This window comes from Mastomys coucha, unplaced genomic scaffold, assembly GCF_008632895.1.
Source record: "Mastomys coucha isolate ucsf_1 unplaced genomic scaffold, UCSF_Mcou_1 pScaffold15, whole genome shotgun sequence".
In the NCBI taxonomy this organism is placed as follows: domain Eukaryota; kingdom Metazoa; phylum Chordata; class Mammalia; order Rodentia; family Muridae; genus Mastomys; species Mastomys coucha.
In genome coordinates this window covers 107011008-107034683 of record NW_022196897.1, presented here as the reverse complement: position 1 = coordinate 107034683, position 23676 = coordinate 107011008, and the positions used below count along the sequence as shown (strand labels likewise).

At 40.6% G+C, this 23676-nt stretch overlaps 1 protein-coding gene and 1 long non-coding RNA gene across 4 annotated transcripts in view; one reads left to right on the top strand and one right to left on the bottom strand.

Annotated features, from left to right (window-relative positions):
- Positions 1-23676, top strand: part of Frmd5 (FERM domain containing 5) — a 269855-nt gene that overhangs the window by 52691 nt on the left and 193488 nt on the right. The gene's annotated exons all lie outside the window — the stretch shown is intronic.
- On the bottom strand, positions 3359-6905 carry LOC116090807. Its single transcript, XR_004118823.1, has 3 exons — positions 6760-6905; positions 6520-6590; positions 3359-4044 (listed from the first exon to the last, which is right to left on the bottom strand). It is a non-coding gene; the product is annotated as an uncharacterized LOC116090807 (long non-coding RNA).

Below are 23676 nucleotides of genomic sequence, written 5' to 3'. Positions count from 1 at the left end.
TGTTTTTAAATGTTAACAAATTCAAATAAATTGAAATCATGTAACTTTTCTCATCATAATGCAATAAACGTTTAAAAAAAAAAAAGCAAAGCAAAAAATCGCTTCTCATTCCTTCCTTTCCTTCCTCCAGGCTCTTTCTCAGAGAGTTCCATAGTTTTATGGCTCTCTCACGAATAGCCAAGGTTTCAGAGGGAAGTTTTTAAATTCTTTTTTTTTGTTTTTTGTTTTTTGAGACAGGTTTTCTCTGTGTAGCCCTGGCTGTCCTGGAACTCACTCTGTGGACCAGGCTGGCCTCGAACTCACCTGCCTCTGCCTCCCAAGTGCTGGGATTAAAGGCATGTGCCACCACTGCCGGGCTTAGGGGGAAGTTTTTAAAAACACTCCTTACATGAAGATTGTAAGGGCCAGAGGAACAGAAAGTCTGCTGTAAGATTGTATCTCCTAGAAATGACAGGGAAGCGAAACCCAGGGAGTCCCATCAACATGGCTGCCTACACCAGACCTGAGGACAGCAATAGGTGTGCTATCATGGATGGGCACATCTCATTATCCCTCAACCTTATAGAAAGAATTCCAGGCAGTTAAGGGATGCCCAGGGTGGGGTGGGAGAAACAGTCTTCACAGGGAAGGGCACATCAGTTGGTTATTCAATAACAAGTGGTCAGCTCTGAAATCAGTACTGTTATACAGACTCAGCAGCATGTGCAGATCCATCTGTGTACCTTCCCAGAGAGGGCCACCAAGAGGTGCAAATCAAGCAGACAAAGGGCAAATAGGGCCGTCTCCCCCTTTCCCAAGATTGGTGCAATCAAACTTCAGTAACGTTTGTCATGGTTACATAAGGTTGCTTTAAGGAGCCAAGAATTCTGTTTCCTTGGCTCAAAGGAGGAAGAATGTACAAAAAAGAGATCAGCCGCATCACTTGAGAGGGAGGCACAAAGGAGAATGCCTGTCTTTCTTTTCGTCTTCCAAACCTGATCAGTTTTAAGCATCTGGTTCTCTCTTTAACCTTTCTCCAGGCCATGAGAATATGTTGTTCTGGCAACCTCATGTCCATTTGCCATCTTTGTTTGTCCTCAGACTGTCTTTTAAAAGGAGCCCTGCAGCTGTGAGAGGTGCAGGCTCTGACTGAAATATATCCTGAAATATTCTTTCATCTCCGCTACTTTTCTCCTCTTCTTCATCCTACCATGTACCAGCACACACTCTGAGCCACTGTCACAATGAGGAGGGCTGGTGATCAAATGGGGTAGATGGAGCCCAGTCTCTATAAGCTCTAGCTTCAACCTCCATTCTCCAGTTGTTGCTCTGAGGAAAAAGGAAGACCTTGCCATGCTGTTTCTGGCTTCGTTTTTGTTGTTGTGGTTGTTTTTAGAGCTAAAGTATTTAATTTGTTAGCTGCCAAACACAACCAAAAGAAGGCGTGATATTTGAAATGCAAAATTTCAATCTAATTTTCTCATTGATGATATTTTAATATCATTTTTTCAGTAATAATTTGTTTTTATCTGCCCTGATTTTAATTTTAAAAATATTTTTGTTAATTTATTAATTTATTTGCTTTACATCCTGATTGCAGCCCCCTTCTCCTCTCAGAGCCCCCTCCACACATCACCCCTCCCCTGTTCACCTCAGAGAAGGTGAAGGCCCACCATGGTTACCAACACCCCCACCCCCACCCTAGGCATATCAAGTCTCAGCTGGACTAAGCGCACCCACTCCCACCAAGGCCAGACAGGACAGCACAGCCCAGAGAAAGAGATTCTGGCTTCGTTTTGAATCCCGCTGATTTCCAGAGAACCCTCACCTGCTCCTCACCCATCTTGGTGAGGCTGCACTTGATGCCGCAGAAGGTTTCATCCCAAGTGTCCTGAGTGTTTAGAGCTCAGGCTTTTTCTTCCTTGCCTCAGATCTGATCTCACCTTCTTCCACTACAATTTGAACATGGATTATTTCCTTTGGTTCCATCTGGGACAGGAAGAGGTTGAGGTGTGTGCAGTCTGTCACCCCAACTCTCAGCTTGTATCACTCCGTGTGTACGGTCTATCTCTCCTCTATATAGGGTTGACTTGGAAAGTTATTAAAGATCTGAACACATTGGCGGTGTAAGCCTATTAAGAAGTGTGGTTTGCTAAGTTGATTTTATAAGTCAGCCCTAGATTTAAAAGATTGAAATTGAGTGTGACATAAATGCCCTAGTCCTGCAGGTGACTAATGTTTCTGGAGATAAAACTTGATGTTAGTAACAAAGTTTATTATGGATTATGTTACACATGACACACCTGGATAGTTTTGCCATACTCCATTTTCGAGAAGAATATATCACATTTGAGTAATTTTCTTGCATTACAGTGCTTCTGTTTTTGAGCATAATAGGTGTTTTCAAATTGCATAGCAGAGTTCAAACTGGAAAGGTTCACATTAAATTTAAGCTGTAGACAACATTTTGCTTGGCCAATTAACATTAGTTTATTCCATTTTAATTTTTTTGTTAAGTTTTATTCCATTATGATAGGAAAAGATACATGATTTCAATTTATCAGAATTTGTTAACATTTAAAAAATGTATTTTAAGTAAACAGAATTATATCACATTCTTGTTTCCCCTTTGTACCCCAACTCCTCCCAGAGATCCCCCTAAATACCTGCAATACCTTTCATTTTTTTATTTTGTCATATTCTTTAAAATTTATAAAATATTGTAACAATAAAAATGAGTATTATAAAATTGTTTGATATAAAACAACAACCATTAATTTTTTTATTTAAAAAATTTTTTTTAGCACTGCTGGCCACCACCTCTGGGCATGTCTATTTATGTTTATTCTCTCTCTCTCTCTCTCTCTCTCTCACTCACTCTCTCTCTCTTTCTTCTCTGTCCTTCTGTCCTTCTGTCCTTCCCCTTTTCTTTGTTTCCTCCCTCCCTCCCTTCCCCCTCCTTCCTTCCTTCCCTCCTTCCCTCCCTTCATTCTTTGTTTCTGGAGACAGAGTTTCTCTGTGTATCTCTGACTGTCCTGGAATTCACTTTGTAGACCAGGCCAGGCTCGAACTCAGAGCTCCTGTTTCCTCTGCCTCCTGACTGCTAGAACTGAAGGCATGCGCCACTGCCGCCCAGCTCTACAGGTTTTATTTAAGCATATGCAGTATTAAGATTAATCATAACACTTTGGATCAATACCCACTTGCTGGTGATTATCCTCCCTCATGTCTCTAACTCCCTTGTACTGTAGTACCAAGGAAGAATTTGTGAACCCTGAAAGACCAGTCCAGGGCCTTAAAGCTAGCTGGGGCTTACCTCACCACTGCCCTGCAGGATGGTTCCGGTGGAGGAAAAGCCTTGAACAAGGTTTTATAGGAAGCCTAGACAAGGTTTTTATAGAAAACGGCAAGCAAGGGGTACGTGTTTCTAGCCTGGCAAACATCTAACTGGTGTGCTCCTGTAGCCTTTAGCATAATTGGCTGTGCTGGGAGCCAAACCATAAACTTAACTTCTGATTTCTTGCTAATTGGTGGTTGTTAGGCAGGAGTGGCCTTGTAAGCTGGAGGTGCAAATTTGTTGGGGGAGATTAACCTGGAAACGCAGGTCTTGCTGGGGTTAGCCAAGGAACTGGACGGAGGTAGGCACGGTTTTTGTTGGAGGGTTAACTTGGAAACTAATGCTAGGTACTGGCCTTGAGTTCAAACTTAGATCAGGTTCTCTAAGATGGAGTCTGAACCCCCAAATTTGGTCTCTCATTCTCCCCTTTCTCTGGTGACTAGAAGGCGCGATCATGAGGCTTCCTGAAGTTTCATGAAAACGGTAACAGGGCTGTGTCTTTGTGGTATCCCTGGGGCATGGGTAGGGGCCCAGCAGTGGGAGACAGGAGGGAGTCTTGAGGCTGAATTCTCCTGCTGGCCAGGGTTGTCGTCAACTGCAAACCGTGTGGGTGTGCGGTGGCTCCACGCTGCCACTCTGTAGCACAGGGACCCTTCAGCGCTCCCTGGCATTGTCTGGTGACTAGGACCCAATCTCCAGGCTAAAGTTGGTGGAGCTTTGGAGTGGACCTGTTTTATAGAAAGCACGAAGTTTAGGCCAAACATGTTTATGTACTCATTGGACACCTTTGAGATCGTCTAACAATCGGCGATCGTCTGCTTCTGCCTTAACCTCTGCCTGTAGGTGAATCAAACATAACTTCAAAAGGGGTGAGTCCCACCTGGTATGGGGAGTTCCACACTCTATAAAAGGTGAAGGGGAGTGGGTGAACACAAAACAGACATAGAATTTCCAGTCCTTTAGGCTTTAATTCCTGTGAAATGATTTATAAAGACATAAGACAGAAAAAAAAAAAAACCTCTGGGATAAAATTACCTTTCTTATAAGCTATAATTCCTTTACACTTAAGCTGTGAAGCACACTTATAAGATATGAAAAAGACAGCATATTTCTATTTTTGGCCACTTTTTTTGTATAAAGAGAAAGAAATATTCAACATCATTTTTCTGGCATATGGGTTCCCTTCTTGTTGACTTCTAAAATATCAGCTGGAGGATTTTCTCTGTCTAATGGCTGCCCTTCACATGACTGAGAATGGAGATTGGACCAGAAGTAGCAATTATTTCTTTCATGAAAGATTAGAAGCCAGGTCTTATCATTCTGCTTCTTCCGAGCATTAAGAGCAACTCTAAATGTTTTGGAATTGAAATTGAAATGTAACTGCTCGATGCCCAGTGACACTGAAACTCATAGAGGCTGAAAGGAGTGCCTTTATGCAGGACATCTATTGGGAATCTTAAAAGGTGTTGATCCATTTTAGCCGATTTAATACATATTCTTTCCCCTTCTCTCTCTCTCTGCCTTTCTTGTTCTCCCTGACCCCATATGTGTGTGTGTGTGTGAGGGGGAGGTTTAGGTCTCCATTGATCTCTTTTTACAGCAAATCCCCGGGCCTTTTCAATGGTTTAGAGCAATTTTAGGATGGGAAATGTGTTTGCCGTGAAGCCTAAAGTGAATTTGTACAGTGTGTGATTTAGTTACTACTAATATGCAGTAATTACTATTCTAAAATTTGACTTTGCTTTTCAAAATTATGAGAGCAGTATCTGATATGTGGTGCCAAATACTACTAGACGGCTAGACATGTCTTCATAGAGGAATAGTGCCTGTGGAGGTTAAATGTTCATAGAGGAATAGTGCCTGTGGAGGTTAAATGTTGTTCATAGAGGAATAGTGCCTGTGGATGTTAAATGTTGTTCATAGAGGAATAGTGCCTGTGGAGGTTAAATGTTGTTCATAGAGGAATAGTGCCTGTGGAGGTTAAATGTTGTTCATAGAGGAATAGTGCCTGTGGAGGTTAAATGTTGTTCACGTCTTTTGGTCCAGAAACCACCATTCTTTGTCTTGTTTGGCCAGATAACTACTTTAACAAAGGGATGCATCTCCGTGAGCATCCCCAAAATATTGATAGTTGTTGTTCTAGAATATACTTTGGGCTTGTGTTTATAGATAGGATGGAACTTGAAGATCAAGAGAAATAAATTGATTAAGCTCCATAGAAACAATTTATCATTCTGGAATACCTTTGACAATTGCTGAAAATGCATGCTGGCGGGAAGATTTTTAATTACCAAAACTATCAGATAGTTTGCTTGGTTCTTTTAGAGTTAGTGAACTATATGAGTGGGTAATGGAGTCTCTCCAAGAAAAAAACAAGCTAAGCATTATGCCTGGCACTGTCCCTGCTGCAGACGGAAGGCCAGATGTGCAGGAGGCAGTCACCAATCGTGATACCCATATATATAGTTACATACATAGACATGCATACGTATGTGTTCTACATATACAAGTGCACACAAAAATTAAAATAAGAAAGAGAAAGTATTTTGCGGTGCATGGGAGGGCCTCAGAATTACAGCCAGCTTTATTCCTGGAAAAGGTATTTTAAGTGGAGATGATTTTTAAGTTTAAATTGGTTTTCTTTTAGAAGAAACATTATATGCTTGACTAGGAAAGTGATACTCTTTGAACAATTGGCTATAAATATAATATTTAATCATCTATTAATGATACAAAATGACAATGAGAGCCAAGCACTTTTCAAGGATAATACATTTCCATTTAATTTCTCACACTATTATTTTTACTTGCAAATGAAGATATTGAAGTTAGAGACATTCTGTGATCTGAGGGAGATCAAATGCCAGAGAGAGCTAAAGCAAGGGTTTCTGAGAAGTATTAGAGAGTGCCAACCTTCAGAGTGCCAGGGTCAGGAATATGAAGGGAAATAAAAAACACGGAGTCTAGATAGAGAAAGATACTACAAGAGGTGTGTGCATTTTTCCCATGTTGAATGCAAACCTGGGAACAGTTGTCAGAAGATTGTATGAGACATTTACTTTGTTGCATAGCAGTAAGTTGGAGACCTCTGGTATTACGTTTGTAAGATACATGAAGTCCTGAGTAAGACAGCATTAAGAACTTGTCTGAGTAACAGTGGTAGCAACTTCAAAATAACTCGGGACACCATAATAGATAAATACCTGTTTGTTACGATGTGTATTCCAAAGTCCAGATTTGTTCTTTATGCGTGATAACCCTGGGCATAAAATCTCTAAAACAGATGGGAAAAGTACAGGAGATTATTTAATATTTATGAAGTATTAAACTACCATATTCAGAATTAGTCAAGTCAGGACACATTTACTCCTGGATTTAAGAAACCTGAAGGAATGTTGCTCTTGTATCATAAACCAGAAAAAGTCAGATGTTAGTGGACTTACCAGAGAGCTGAGGACTCAGGGCTGGCAACTAGACAAAAATCCAGAAAAATAGACTTACTTCCAAGAATAGGGAGCTGGCTCTCACTCACCAGTGATAGAATGTGGGATTTAGAAGAGACCACCATACAAACAACAGGAATTCAGCTCAAACTTAAAAAAAAGAAATGAAAAAGGTTTTTTTTTCCTTTTGGTTTTTCTTTTCTTTTCTTTTCTTTTTTTCTTTTTTCTTTTTTTTTGTTTTGAGACAGGATTTCTCTGTATAGCCCTGGCTGTCCTGGAACTCACTCTGTAGACCAGGCTGACCTTGAACTCAGAAATCCACCTGCCTCTGCCTCCCAATTCTTTTGATTTTTCAAGACAGGGTTTCTCTATGTAGCCCTGGCTGTCCTGGAACTCACTCTGTAGACCAGGCTGCCCTCAAACTCCACCTGCCTCTGCCTCCCAAGTGCTGGGATCAAAGGCGTGCACCATTACTGCCTGGCAGGCAAGGTTTTTTTTTTTTTTTTATGTATGAATTTTGCCCACACATATGTGTGTGCACTATGTGTATGTAGTCCATGGAGGCCAGAACAGGCCACCAAGTCTCTCCTTCCCCAGAAATTGAGTTATGGATGTTTATGAGCCTACCTGTGGGTGCTGGAATCGAACTTGGGTCCTCTGGAAGAGCAACAAATGCTCTTAATTGCTGAGCCATATCTCTAGACCCCTAGCGAAAACTTTCAACATATTTTTATAAGTTGAATTGGGCTGCGGTAAGGATATAGGATAGACAGGAAATGAAGACACAAAGGGAGTGGGTACCTACCTTCAGTTTTATATCCAAGAACCTCAGTATGGAAAGGCTGGGTACTGGGTAGAAATCCAGAGAACTCGTTCCTCAGCTCTGCTCCAGCTGCTGCTGTTGGGAAGAACTCTCCACCTGCACCTCGCCCTCGTGGGAAAGACCTAAACCATCTGTGGGATGGCAGCCAGCCCCGATGAAATCAGGGCAAACCCATTATGGTTAGAGGAAAAGGAAATAAAATACATTTTTCCTATATGGGTGGGACTGGAAACTACTCAAGGTCATTGGAAGTCATCTATGTGATGCCTGGTATTCAATATAAAGGTGCTGAGTTGCACAAAAGAGTCATCAACAATAAAAGCTCTAGTGAAAAGATGTAAATTATACAACAATAAATAGGAACTTTTATCCAAGAGATTGGAGCTACGGAAAAGACTCAATTAGAAATAATGATGACGAACACCATTTTAATGGGCTTGTAAGTAGATTTGCCACACCGAGGAAATAATTAATGAATATGAAGACTGGCGATAGAAATTACCCAAAGCAAAACAAAGAACAAAGAGTGTGGGGACAGAATTGCAAAGCAGAACTGAGACTCTGAGTTCTGGAACAGTATCAAAGGCCAGATGTATGTAATGTATGTATGTATGTATGTATGTATGTATGTGTGTATGTATATATGTATGTATATATGTATGTATATGTGTATGTATGTATATGTATTATGTACATTGTGTTTATGCATAATACATATACATATATATAACTGGAATTCCAAAAAAAGAGAGACCGGAGACTGAGAAGTGCTTTAAAGAGACTTGGGTCAGGGAAGCAGGTGGGCTTCTACAGACCTTCCTCTCCCTCAGCTCCCCCAACCCCCCCCCAGCTCTAGAGCAGACCTTCCTGCGGCCTCCCTTCCCCTTGCCCCATCTCCAGTCTATCACACAGATCTTCCCCCTCCTAACCTCTCTCCCATCCATTGTTTTATTCCATCACCTCAACTCCAGTAGGCACTCCCTGGGAACTCACAGCCACTCTAAAGCCAGTGAGGCAAGTAGGATAACTGCAGTTTTCACTTCTGCCTTTATCGCTCTAAGTCCACTCCCCTAGTCTTACCCCGAGTTCATAGCAGATCCCCTTCTCACTGTCCCTGTACCCAGAAGACTAAGCAGATCCTGGGGGAACACCCTGTTCTCCTTCCACCTGTGGATGCCCTCAGCTCTCCTTCCCCTCAGCAGCCCCAGCTCAGCCCCATTCCTAAGTGTCAGCTCCCAATACATATTTTACCTGAACCCTCCAGTGGCCACACCTATCAGGATCCCAGAAGAATTTCCTACCAGACAGTACATAGTCACCACTCTCCTCTAAGAACCAGAGAGAGAGAAACAGAAACCAAGGAACAAAACACCCACCCAACAAAAATAAGACCACAAATCAGCACCTAGAATAACAATCTTCCCAAACCCAGATTCCTAGATGCCAGGGTAAAACTAACAACAGCCAGGACAATATTTCTACTAATGTCCCACAAGCCTGCCACAGCAGATCCTGAGTGTTGCAATATAGAAGAAGCACAAGAAAAAGACCTTAAAATAGCTTTTCTGAATATGGTAGAGGTTATTAAAAGGGAAACGAATAAATCTCTTAAGACAACCTTCCTAATGCTATGACCCCTTAATACAGTTCCTCATATCGTGGTGACCCCCAACTATAAAATTATTTCCTTGTTACTTCATAACTATAGTTTTGCTACCGTTATAAATTGTGATGTAAATTTCTGATATGCAGGATTTCTGGTGTGAGACCTCTGTGAAAGGGATGTTCTACTCCTAAAGGAATTGCAACCCACAGGTTGAAAACTGCTGCCTTAAGGAAATCTATGAGAACACAACCAGAGGGAAGAAATATATAAAACGGTTCAAGACCTGAAAGCAGAGAGAATCAATAAAGAAAACCCAACCTGAGGGAAATCTAAAGATAAAAAAATCCAGAGGCAAGTTTCACCAACAGCATACAAGAGATAGAATAGAGAATCTCAGGCATTGAAGAAATGACTGAAGAAGTAGATACCCTGGTCAAAGTAAATGTTAAATTTAAAAAACTCTTAAGTACATAATATCCAGGAAGTCTGGGCCATTAGGAAAAAACAAATGTAAGAATTATAGGAATAGAGGAAGGAGAAGAAACACAGGTTAAAGTCACAGAAAATATTTTCAACAAAATCATAGAAGAAATTTTCCTTAACCTAAAAAAGGAAATGCCTACCAAGGTACAAGAAGCATACAGAACACTAAATAGACTGGACCAGAAAGAAAGTCCCCTTGGCACATAGTAATCAAAACCCTAAACATACAGAACAAAGAAAGAATAGTAAAAGTTGCAAAGGGAGAGCCTGAAAGTAACATATAAAGAAAATGCCTGTTACAATAACACTTGACTTCTTGGAGGAGACTCTAAAAGCTAGAAGGTCCTGGACAGTTGTTTTGCAGACACTAGGAGGTGCTAGCCCAGACTACTATACCCAGCAAAACTTTCAATCACAATAGATGAAGAAAATAAGGCATTCTTCAATTAAAAAAAAAAAAAAACAAAGTTAAGCAATATCTATCTATAAATCCAGCCCTACAGAAGGCACTAGAATAAAAACTCCAACCTAAAGAGGTTAACCACACCTAAGAAAACAGAACAAATAAATAATGTCAAACCAGCAAATCAAACATTTCCCTCTTGTTCTCGCTCTCTTTCTCACTCTTTCTTACTCTCTTGCTCTCTCCAACAACAAAGTAACTCATCAAACACTGTTAATTTATTTCTCTCAATTAATATCAATGGTTTCAGCTTCCCAATAAAGAAACACAGACTAGCACACTCGATGGAAAAACAAGATCTATCCTACATCCAAGAAACACATAAAATATCAAAGATAGACGTTACCTAAGAGTGAAATGATGGAAAAGGATATTCCAAGCCAATGGGCTAGAAGCAAGCTGGCCTAGACATTTTAATATCTGAAAGAAATAAATAGATTTTAGACCAAAACTAATCAGAAGAAATAGGAAGTACACTACATTCTCAAAGGAAAAATCCACTGGGAGGACATTACATTGCTTAACATCCATGCATCAAACACAAGGACATCCAAACATTTAAAAGAACCACTACTATAGCTTAAATTGCATATTGACTCTCAAACCACTAATAATGGGAGACTTTAATTCCCCACTCTCTCCAATAGTGAGGTCATCTAGACAAAACTAAACAAAGAATGCTGGAGCTAACTTGCATTATAAACCAGATGGATCTAACAGATATTTATAGGATATTTCACCCCAAAACAAAAGACTATACCTTCTTCTCTGCAAATTTTCTCCAAAATTTATCACGTACGTGGACACAGAGCAAGTGTCAACAGATACAAGAAAATTAAAATGCCACCCAGCATCCTATCTGGCCACTATGGATTAAAACTAGATATCAACAACAATAGAAACAACTGAAAGCTTACAAATTCATAGAAATCTAACAACTCCCTACCGAGTGAAAACTGGGTGAAGACAGATTTAAAAAAAATTAAAAACTCTAAAATTGAACGAGAATGGAAACTAATGGGACACAATGAACTTGGTTCTAAGAAGCAAGTTCATAGCACGAAGTGCCTACATTAAAAACAAACAAAAACAAAACCAAATTGGAGAGATTTCATACTAGGAACCATAAGATCACACCTGAAAGCTCTAGAACAAAAATAAGAAACCACACCCAAAAGGAGTAGATGGCAGGGAATAATCAAACTCAGGGCTGAAATCAATGAAATGGAAATGAATGAACAAACAAAGAATCAGTGAACTGAAGAGGTGGTTCTTTGAGAAAACTAATAAGATTTACAAACCCTAATCCAAATTAACTAAAGTGTGGAGAGACAATATCCAAATTAACAAAATTAGAAATGAAAACTGGAACATAACAAGAGACACTGAGGCAATCCAGAGAATCATAAGAACAAATTCTAAAAACCTGAACTCTGTAATACATGAAAATCTAAAAGAAATGTATAATTGTTTTGATACATACCACTTAGGGAATTTAAATCAAGATCAAATAAGCAATTTAGACAGTATTATAATCTCTAGTGAAATAGAAGCCGTTATCGAAGTCTCCAAACCAAAAAATAAAATAAAATAGCCCAGGGCCAGATGATTTTTGTGAAGAATTCTACCAGACTTTCAAAGAAAAGTTAATGTCAATACTGCTCAAATTATCTCACAAAATAGAAACAGAAGGAAGATTGTTCAAGCTTTTCATGATTCTACAGTTACCCTGATACCTGAACCACATAAAATTTCAATAAATAAAGGGAATTACTGACCAGTTTCTCTTATCATAGATGCAAAAATTCTGAATAAAATACTTGCAAACCAAGTCCAAGAACACATCAAAAAGATCAAACATCATCAAGTAGGCTTCAACCCAGAGATAGAGGAATGGTTCAACACAAAGAAATCAATAAATGTAATCTACCATATTAAAAAAAAAAAAAACCTGAAAGACAAAAGATACAGAAAAGGCCTTTGACAAAATTCAACATTCTCCCCTCCCCCCCCTTTTTTGAGACAGGGTTTCTTTGTATAGTCCTGGCTGTCCTGGAACTCACTGCAGACCAGACTGGCCTCGAACTCAGAAATCCACCTGCCTTTGACTCCCAAGTGCTGGGATTAAAGGTATGTGCCACCACTACCTGGCTCGACATCCCTTTATAATGAAAGTCCTGGAGAGATTAAAGATACAAGGGATATACCTAAACATAATGGCAGTTTACAGCAAGCCCAAAACCAACATCAATCTCAATGGAGAGAAACTCAAAGCAAAGCAATCCCACTAAAATCAGGAACAAGAGAAGCTTGTCCATTCTCTTCACATCTATTTAATGCAGTGCTCGAAGAAGACTTAGATCAGTAAGACAACGGAAGGAGATCAAGGGGACACAAAAAAAGGGAAGATGTCAAAGAATCTTTTTTTTTATGTGATATAATGCTATACATAATTGACCCTAAAACTCTGTTGGGAACTTCTGGAGCTATAATTCAGCAAAGTAGTTGGATACAAAATTAATTCACAAAAGTCAGTTGCCCTACTATATGCAAATGATGAACTGAGAAAGAAATCAGGGAAATCCCACCTTTCACAATAGCCTCAAATAAAATAAAATATCTTGGGGTAATTCTAACCAAGCAAGTGAAAGAACTGTACGATAAAAATTGTAAGACATTGAAAAAAGAAATTGAAGAAGATATCGGAAAATGGTAAGATTTCCTATGCTTATGGATTGGTAGGATTAGTATAGTAAAGGATATGGCTATCCTACCCAAAAAAAAAAAAAAAAAAATCTACAGTTTCACTGCAGTCCCCATCAAAATTCCAACCTAGTTCTTCATAGACTTTGAAAGGACTTTTTTCTTTCTTTCTTTTGTTTGCGAGGTCATTTTTCAACCTCATATGAAAGCGCAAATAATCCAGGACAGCTAAGACAATCCTGAATAATAGAGAACTGGTGGAAGTCTCACCTCCCCAGTTTCAAATTGTACTACAGAGCTAGAATAATAAAAACAGCATGGATTGGCTCAAAAACCAGACATGTTGATCAGGGTGATCAAATTGAAGACCCAGGCATAGGTCCACACACTTATGGACACTGAGTTTTGACAAAGACACCAGAAATATACACTGGAAATAAGATAGCAAATGGTGATGGTCAAACTGGATGGCTAAATATAGAAGACTCAAATAGATCTGTACTCATCACCCTGCACAAACTCAACTCCACCTGAGTCAAAGGTGTCAACATACGGCCTTTTCTGGGCTCTTTTCCTTCTTTCCTTTGGTTTGTTTTATCCAATTCCAATGAACTAGTTTTTTATTTAATTTTTATTTTTATTACTGTCTCTTAGAAGCCTGTTGTTTTCTAGTGAGAGACATAAAAAGAGTGGATCTGGATTGGAGAGGTAGGAAGGAACCAGAAGGCGCACAGGGAACAGAAACAGTAACCAGGATGCATTATATGAGGGGGTGAAAATCTACTCTGAGTCAAAACAACAGCAAAAAAGGAATCTTAACTAGGGATTTAAAAAACAAATGACACATAAAAAAATATAGATATAATGGAGGATTGTTTAAGTATAAAGAAAAATGGAGTCATTTGCAGGGAAATTATGGACCTGAAGATCATCAGGGTAAGCAGCCTCAGGCAGTCACAGGGAGACGGTTATCATGAGTCTTCTCGCATGCATATGTGAAAGTAACAAGAAGGAGGAAGGGAAACAGAGAGATGTGAAAATATAAAAGGAGTTACTGCAGAGAGAAAGAGTGCTGGGGAGGGGAAGAGGTGTGAACAAGTCTAGAGAAGGACAAAGGGGAGGTGGACACAAAGAATCCATTCACAAGTAAGGGACTATCACAGTGAGACCGACCCATCAGTTGTATAATATGTGTTAATCCTAATGAAACAGAAGATACCAAATCACAGATCTAAGAAGCTCAGAAAAGCTAAAGTTACATGCCCAAACACAGAGCCCCAGCCCATGTCCCTGTCTAGAGATGTCATATTCAAATGTCAAAACCAAAGACAAGGAGGGAAATCTTGAATGTAGCCAATGGAAAATTGACACTTTACACACAGAGGTGCAAAGATGTGACTTACAGTACAATTCTTTTCAGAAACCTTGCAAGATAGGAGATGATGAGTGTCTTGGGGACTTCTGCATCACTGTGGCAGGACGTATCGCAGAACCTACTGAAGGGAGAAGAGGCATGTTTTGGGAAACAACGTCAGTGCACCTGGAGAGCACTCAGTCACCGTGATAGGAGTATTTGGATAGGCTGTCCCATCACAGCCGGCAAGGAAGTGGACAGCATCATATAAACTGGAATGATCCCCGAGACTCACTTCTGGTGACCCACTTGAGACCATGTGCAGGTCATCTCCTACCTAATGGTTCCGCGGGCTTCCAAAGAAGCGCCGCCAGCTGGGGAGCCAAAGCACTCAGCACAGGACCTGACGGAGGCAGTTTACATTCAAACTGTATTGAGTGGCAGTTCTAAAGCCGTGCAAGGGATGTGTGTGTGCTGGAAGCGTCACATACAGAATTCTAGCAGGGGAAATGCTTTTCAGAAGTAAGCAGGAGAGCCCCACCTATTGCTTGGGTGAAGACTACACACTTGAAGGCTCTGGCCCCACCTATTTGCTCCCAGTGAGCATAGTGCCAGAGAGGCTTCAATCCCTCTCATTTTGCCGATGAATTCAGTAGGGTCAGAGGTCTCCAGCCTATCCATGGTCCTAATAAGGACCACATGCTCAGAAGAGCTCTATCCTCAAGCACTTGGTAGCCCCGGGTGAACACAGCATTTCCCAAATACAGGCTTCAGCCCCACCCATCATCCCTGTGAGATCTGCAAGGCAGGGAGACTCCGGCCCTGCCTATCACTCTGCTGAGCGTAAAGTGCCTAGGAGGCTATGTCCCAGGATAACATCATCCCAGTGAGGTCAGTGTGTCCATTAGGGTTCAGTCCTTGATCCGCACATCACCCTAGGAATGAATACACTCCGCCCTGAAGCTTCACCCTTGCCCATTGTCTCAGCAATTAGGAGGCTTCAGTTTCAACTCCCCCACCTCTTGCCTGGGTGAAGACTGTCCAGTCCAGACAGAACCCAGCCCTGCCAGTCTCCCAGGGGAAGTTAGTGCATTCGTATATCTATGAGACTTCAGCCTCACCCATCATTCCTGTGAGTTAGCAGGCATGGAGTGAGGTCGGCATGTCCACCAAAGCTCTAGAACCCCATTCCTACCCCTCCAGGTGATAGTAGAAACCTAGAACCATATGAACAATAAAAGCAAAGTTAACTATAAGTGAAGTCAAGTACAAAGCAATTTCAACCAGTGAAATTTTTAGTTTTAGATATGCAAGGCCCAAAGTAAAATCCACAATAACAAAATCAAGGACTTTTGTTATTGTGGATATGGGTACACACCTTTAATCCCAGCACTTGGGAGATAAAAGCAGGCCTAGTCTATATAGTCAATACCAGGACAGCCAAGGGCTACATAGGAAGACCTTGTCTTTAAAAAAAAAAGTAGTCTTATAGTAATAGTGTGAGAATTATGTCCCTGGGTAGCATAAACAAAGTATACTCCTCCTTATGAGCCCCAATGATAAACACAAGTTCACCATGGGTTCGGGCTAACTTACAGAAGACAGGTAACCCCAAATCAGCAGTTCTGGAGTGGCATCGTCGGCAGGATCACATAAAACCAAAGATGAGTTTGGAAAGAATAATAGTGGTATTATGATGAGATAGGCAGCTGAAGCTAAGCTGTTCAAGGGGTGCAACATCTGTAGAGGGAAATCATAGCATGGCTGTCCTGTGTGTGTGTGTGTGTGTGTGTGTATGTGTATGTGCGCGCGCGCGCACGTGTGCTTGCACCTCATTACTGTAGTAGCTGTTGGATTGTCCTTGCTATATAGGTAATGTGATGCACAAGTGAGGCTGAGCTATCAGGAGAGAGAACTTTCACTAAGGGATCTCAGGGTAGCAGCTGTCTTCCTTGAGAAGTCCCAAAGTGGCATGACTACTGGATGAGTGGGGTCAGCCACATGGTGTGGGGACATCCTGAGAATGATTGAAAGGCTGAAATAATTATTTAGAGTCTCTTAGTAGCTTGTAAAGAATTGAGAAACTCCTGTGGAGGTTGCCTGACCACTGCTGTGTGTCATAAGAAATCCACTGAGGCTAAGAGCTGCCCAGAAAGAACTTGTTTGTGTAAAGAAAGAGTTACAATGGACGCTTAGCTAGCATGCTGTATATTCATCTCCAAGCCGGCCAGGGAATTTTGGTAAAGGGGAGTGTGAGATAGCGGTGTTGGCTTGCCCCTTCTCTTGGCAGGAAACTGAGGGCTACACAGAACACGAACCACTCCATATCAGAGAGGCCTTTCTGGAATACCCCAAAAATAGAACTCACTAGAGGAGTTGGAGAGTGAAGAGGAACAGAGAAATAGTGACAAGAGACATCCTTATGTCAGACCTTTGATATGGAGAAATGGAAAACCCATGAGTCAGCATGTAGGTGGGCCTCAACAGTAGAGAGGCTACGGTAGTCAGAGAACATTCAGAATCAGAACTACCTGAATTGGGAAAAACCTTTAAACAAAAAAATCTCACGTGGCCTTATTCATACTGCTATGGGAGATATGGGCAGGTGGAATCAGTCTGAGTACTGCAGAAGCAGGAAAACTAAGTAATGAACCTGCCCATCACTCCTTAGGACAAAAACTGAACAGCATGAGACAATATGGAAGCAATAGTCTCTGAAGATGGGCTTCTATGCGCCATCGAGACACCTAGCTATTGCCTACTAAGGTGCCTGTGAAGAACAGGCTGCCCTGTTGAGAGAATGAGATAGAAGCAATGTACAGCACCCCGTTACCTGGGCTGGATAATTTTATGTCCACCATAGAGTAAAGGAAGATGTTACTTTAGCAGGGACCTCAAGACATAAAGCATCAGTGGCTTTTCTGAGCTCCTTCCTGGGGCAGGATTATTATGAAGTAGGAAAGGCTTTGGTGGATCTAAGTCTCTCTGACCAGCATGGAAATCATGTCTGTAAAGAGGTGAAGAAGCGTGGAGGAGAAAGGCAAAGCAGAGGGTTGTTTGAACATAGATGTGGCAAGATTTGTAGGAAGCCTGACTTCCAAAGGGGTGGGGGTGGGGGAAATGACAGAAAGCTGGATTCTGTGCTAATACATTTCTGGAAAGCTTTAAAACTTCAAGAACACTTCACAGAAGCATCAACAATGAAACAATACTGATGAAGAAAATTAAGCCTGTCCTCGGGAACCTAGTCCCACAGTAACTGTGTTACACCTTCCTCACCTGAAAAGCAAAAGTATGTTGGCATGTGAAGTGTTTGCCCAGCCAGAGACCTCCTTGGTAGTCAGGTGTGGATAGAGGCATCAACTGTAGCCACAGCCACGGTGAAAATCCAGGGTACCAATTTGATCATGACATGCAAAGGGAAGGCACAACAGGACTTTGTCCCCCCTCGGCCATTGTACTGGCCAATTTTATATAAAGTTGACACAAGCCATAGTCACCTGAGGGAACTCCACTTGAGAAAACACTTCCATCAGACTGGGCTGAGAAACTCAGCCCATCAGACTGGGCTGTGGAAAAGCCTGGAGACCATTTTCTTTGTGATTGGTGGAGGAGGGCCCAGTCCACTGTGGGCAGTGCCACCTCCAGACTGATGGTCCTGGGTTCTGTAAGAAAGCTGGCTGCATGGGGCACGAGAACAAGCCAGTGCACAGCACTCCTCCATGGCCTCAATATTAGCTCCTGCCTCCAGGGTCTTGCCCTGTTTGAGTTCCTGCCCCGACTTCCCTCAGTGATGGACTGTGATATTATCTGGAAGTGTGTGTTGAAATAAACCCTTCCCTTCCCAAGTTATGAGTATTATGGTTGTGTTTGGCACACAGACACACCTGTAATAGTCTCTGTAAATCGTAAAGACTGCAAAAGAGTGAATAAATGTACTCTGTATTCCCAGAAGTTACCAGGTGATTGGTTGAAAATCCCAGTGTTAGGATTCTGTGTGTTAGCTCTCTATGGAGAGAGTTCCTAGAGCCCCACAAAATCATGAAGGATATGGCCATTGCTGTTGGTTTTGTGCCAGAATTAGATGGTAAGATCCTCTTGTTGAAAATATGACATGATATGGTTGGAGGACTTGGAGGAGGCAACGTAGGAGAGGGCTGGAAGCATTGCCTCCCAGTTGACTAGCTTCCACAGTGCTGGAAGGTGCTGGGAAGCTGTTGGGAAGATTATGGCCAAAAGTTGTATTTAGCTGTGAACTCTAAATTCTGTACTATGGAAAGGCCATGTAGGACATGCTGGCCAAGGCACAAGTGGTACAATCTGTTAAGGCTACAACCAATGTTTTCATTGGACTTAGGGCCCACCTCCCAGGGGAAACTCTCATCTAATACTGTGCACTAAAACAGACATCTATGGTTCTGTAAATCAGGCCTGAGGGGGAAATGGCTGAGAGTGCTTTATTATATGAACGTGATATACTGGTCATGGTACCTTCTTGGCATTTGGGTTTATACCCACTGTTATTACTGATGTCAGCTTTACTCAAATATTTTTCCATTCCTGTTTCCCCTTGACTTTTTCTTGCTTGTATTTTGTAGTAGAACACTTGTCTCTGAAAATCACAACCATCCATGTTCCAGAGAAAAAGGGATGGTGGAGAGATCACAGGGGTTTAGTGTCTTGGTCCATGTCTTACTGATGTGAAGAGACACCACGACCATGGCAAATACCTCACCAGAGTTGAAGGGGAATCATCAGGTGTCTTTGTTACTTCCTCCAAATCTCAGGGAACATTGCAGAAGAGGGAGTCAGAAGAAACTACGATTGTCTTGGTCCATGATGGCAGGAATTACAGGACATCAGGAAGCAGAGAACTCTGTTTGGAACCAGAAGTGGGGGATCACTTTCAGAACCCTCCTCCAGTGATCCACTTCCCCAAACTGTGATACCAGCTGCAAAGCACATGAGCCTGTGGCAACTTTACATTTCAGCCACGCATTCCTGACAGCTCATCGATAGTTTTGTAGTACTATTGTATCAGTATTATCAGTAGTTATTGAATTTACTGAGACATCTTATTGATGAGGGACTAAACTACATGCTCTGTCTCTGGCATCAGCAAACATTAAAACAAATAAATGATATGATAGAGATTTTGTTCTTGTTTTGTTTTGTATTACAGGCTATATACAGATTCCTTTGCCTTGTTCTCTTTTGTTTTTTTATACTGTTTAGGAAATATAGGAAAAATTGAGGACTACTGGGTGGATTTTGTATAGCTCTATAGTTGCTCTATACTATCTATCTATCTATCTATCTATCTATAAAACAAATATATATACATACAATATATATATACTATATATACATACAAAGTATATATACAAATATATATATACATACAAAATATGTATATATTTTGACTTCACACATAACTACTTAGTAAAATCCAAACCAATTAGATATCCTTGGACATTTTGTACAAAGGACCAAAGAGACATTAAAGTGAGAATTACCTGCCATATTTCCATGACTTTTGTTCCCATTTAAAAAAAAAAAGAGATATGAAATTAGTGAAATAATTTAAATCCTCTCTATTTCTGCTATCCCAGCACAGTAGTCAAATCTATATTACTGTCCAGCCCTGGATTTCATGAAACATATTTTCAAGGCATTAATTTTAAATGTATTTCCAGCATATAAAAATAACTTCAGTGTTCCTATTTTAAAATCTCATTAACATTTTTTATACTCTGAGTGTTGAAAAATGTATCATTGGAATTCAGTCACAGCTTCATCAGAACTGCCTTTTCTTCTCTCTGCCTAATCATATCACACTGTGCCTCATTTACTGCCAATGACTGCAAAGCCAGAAGGAATGAAAATGCAGGTGCCCGAGGGAGGAGAGGGCACAGGAGCACACATTCAAAGGGTGGGGATAGGAAAACAATGGACTGGGGTGGGGGTGGGGCATGAGCAAGGAATGGTCACCATGGAGCATTTCATACCAAAAGGCAACTTATGTATAAAGTTTGATTTAAACTTTTGGCCTTTGTGTCATTCTTGGGCTTTTTTTGTTGTTGTTTTTGGTTGTTTTGTTTTGGTTTGGTTTGGTTTGGGGTTTTTTTGGTGTATGTGGGTAAAACTGTATTACATTTATGTGTGTTGGTGCACCATTACTACAGTGGCGTATGGAGGTCAGAGGATAACTTTTAGGAGTTGATTCTCTCAAACTCAGGTCATCAGGCCTGACAGCAAGCACTTGTCTCACTTTGCCATCTTACCTGCCTTCATTCTTGGTTTTGGTTTTGTTTGAGCAAAATTACTTTTGGCTTCTTCATTACTTTCTCAGGATTAGTGGTTCTGTCTCTCTGACTCTCTGTCTCTCTGTCTCTCTCTGTCTCTCTGTCTCTCACTCTCTCTGTCTCTGTCTCTCTCAGTCTCTCTGTCTCTGTCTCTCTGTCTCTCTCTGTCTCTGTCTCTCTCTGTCTCTCAGTCTCTCTGTCTCTGTCTCTCTCTGTCTCTCTTTGACTCTCTTTGTCTCTCTCTCAGTCTCTCTGTCTCTCTCTCTGTCTCTGTCTCTCTCTGTCTCTCTGTCTCTGTCTGTCTGTCTCTATGTCTGTCTCTATGTCTGTCTCTGTCTCTCTCTCTCCTTTTCTCTCTCTCTCTCTCTCTCTTTCTCTCTCTCTTTCTCTCCTTAGACCTAGCAGTCTTCCCTAGCTTTGACTAAACTTCTCTTTCTTCCCTTAGGTCTTTTCATTTGACCTCAACTACATAAGTTGTGTTAACTTTGCATAAGAATGCAAGATGCATTCAGTAATTTAAGAAAAAATGGAAACAAAAAACAAAACCACACAAGTTTCCAAGTCCTATCATGTTGTGGACTGGGGTTCCCGTGGATTCTTGAGATGTGTTTTCAGTTCTTGGAAATTGTGGTCATTTTTTTGTAAAAAGGCTGTGATTTTTTTGTGTTGCTTATTTTTCTTAAGGCTTGCTGTGCAGCTTTCTCAATTTAACATTCTGATGGTAAATACTTAAAACACACATACACACATAGAATCCACATAAACAGAGAACTTTAACTAATTGGTGTATGTGTCTGTTGTGCGTGTGAATGAGGGACACACGGGCCATGGTGTCTGTGTAGATGTCAGAGAACAGCTATCAGAAGTTCATTCTTTTGTTCACCTTGTTCCTGCCACTATGCATACTATAGCCTCTCTGGCCCTCAGGCTTCTGCGTGATTCTAATGTCTCTGTCTCCCATCTAATATGCTGGGACTGGGATTACAGACAGGAGCTACTGCCCACAACATTTTTAAAGGAATGGGTTCTGAGATTCAAACGCAGGTTGTCAGGCCTGCATGATAGGTGCCTTAACCTACTGAGCCACCTCCCTTGGCTCATAAATAGAAATTGCTGAAATCTTTGTTGTGAGGGCTTCTGATCCCAAAATATTTAAGGATGGCTAATGTGTCTATACGCAAACAAATAAAAGCAAGTGTTTATTGAAGATCTTTATATTTTCAGACACAGGATAAGAAGCAGAACCTCCCCCTCACAGTTTAGAAGGGAAGGCATACTCCTTTAAGAATTTGAAGTCATTTCAGAGGCCTCATGGGTCATAGATGTGGTCACAGTACTGGAGACAAGGAGGGATGAGTGAAGGGCTGGAGCCATGTTCACTAAACCTTCACAAAGAGACAACCACAGAGCCAATGACTCCCAAGATCAGGTTGAGTTGACCAGGTGACTGACTGTGGTGAGAGGTGCTCCAGAAGCAGGAAGCAAAGTTGTTATGTCTCAGTAGAGCTGTGAGTTTTTGGAAATAATATAATCGTAAGATCCTATGATGACATGCTTTATATAAGTCAAATAAGAGTGAGCCTCTATCTTACATGCACTAGTAGACCTTTTGTGTTAGTGCTTATTGATGGACAGCTAGCAAATGGCTTCTTAATAGACTTCTATGAGGAAACCCACCCACCCCACCTCTACACCCCAGAGCTTCTAATGCAGGTCACGAGGCACATGTGTTGATTAGGTCAAACCCTTTTACTTGGTCATAGATAGAAATGCTGAGATTTTCTCAGTGAATGTGTGGAAAATAAGCTTGTTGCACTCCGTGACGGGCCTTTGAGTACTTAACCTTTTACCACTGAGCTACTATAGTCTCCACTTGTGGGATCAATATGTGGAGTTGTATTTTAATTTATTTTAATGTGTGTATATAAATATTACCTTCTCTTAAACTCCTAACAGGCTATGTGATACCATGAAATGCATAGATGAAAGAAACAAACTTTTTTTTTTTATTTTATTTTTTATTTTTATTTATTTATTTTTTTTTTGAGACAGGGTTTCTCTGTATAGCCCTGGCTGTCCTGGGACTCACTCTGTAGACCAGGCTGGCCTCGAACTCAGAAATCCACCTGCCTCTGCCTCCCAAGTGCTGGGATTAAAGGCGTGCGCCACCACCGCCCGGCAGAAACAAACTTTTTACATAGTTGTTGCCCTTGACTGAGAAACATTTTTCCAAATTAGCGATTCCCTTAAGAAGACACTTAACTTTGTTTTTCTATGAAGCCAAATATAACAGTTTTTTCTTTCAAACCATAACATTAAGCTTAATAGCAACAGCATGGTAAATACTCACCATCCATTTAGTTCTAATATGCAGTAATGATTATGGGTTCTCTTGTTAAAGCTAATGAATGTAAAAAATGTTTTCATATTTTGAAAGGCTAAATTGAAAACAACTAGTACTAAAAGCACATAGAAAAGAAAGAAGAAAAGGCCTGAGATGCACAGTAGAAAGACAGAGCCTCACTTTTCTGTTCAATCATGCGTGATGGACACAGCATGGTATCCAATCTGTATGTTTTGCCAGCCATTTAAATCTGACGGACAGGTCCATACAACTGGCTCAATAGCTCCCAGGGATTTTGCTTTCTATACTTTTGGAATGACTCTTTTAGGATTTTTTTTAAATGTTTTATTGCAGTATGATGAGAAAAGTTACATGATTTCAATTTATCTGAATTTGTTAACATTTAAAAACATATTTTAAGTAAATAATATTAAATCACATTCTTGTTTCCCTTTTGTACCCCATCTCCTCCCAGAGACTCCCCCTTCAGTACCTATAGTACCTTTTTTGTCATATTCTTTAAAATTTATAAAATATTATAACAATAAAAATGAGTATTATAAAAGTTGTTTGATATAAAACAACAATCAATTTAACAATCTTATGTAGATGCTTGTCTATGGCAATACTGAAAATACAAATGTTTTTCTCAATATAAATTTTAAATAACTCCAAAAGTATTAACTGTATATTTCAAAATAATACATCACTACTAATATTTTCTTAAGTGAACATAAATATATAAAGTGTTTTTGTTTGTTTGCTTTGTATTTAGTAGAGCTTAAAATCTTGGCTCTTACTGTGGTAACTTGATAGAAGAGTTACAAACATCAAGC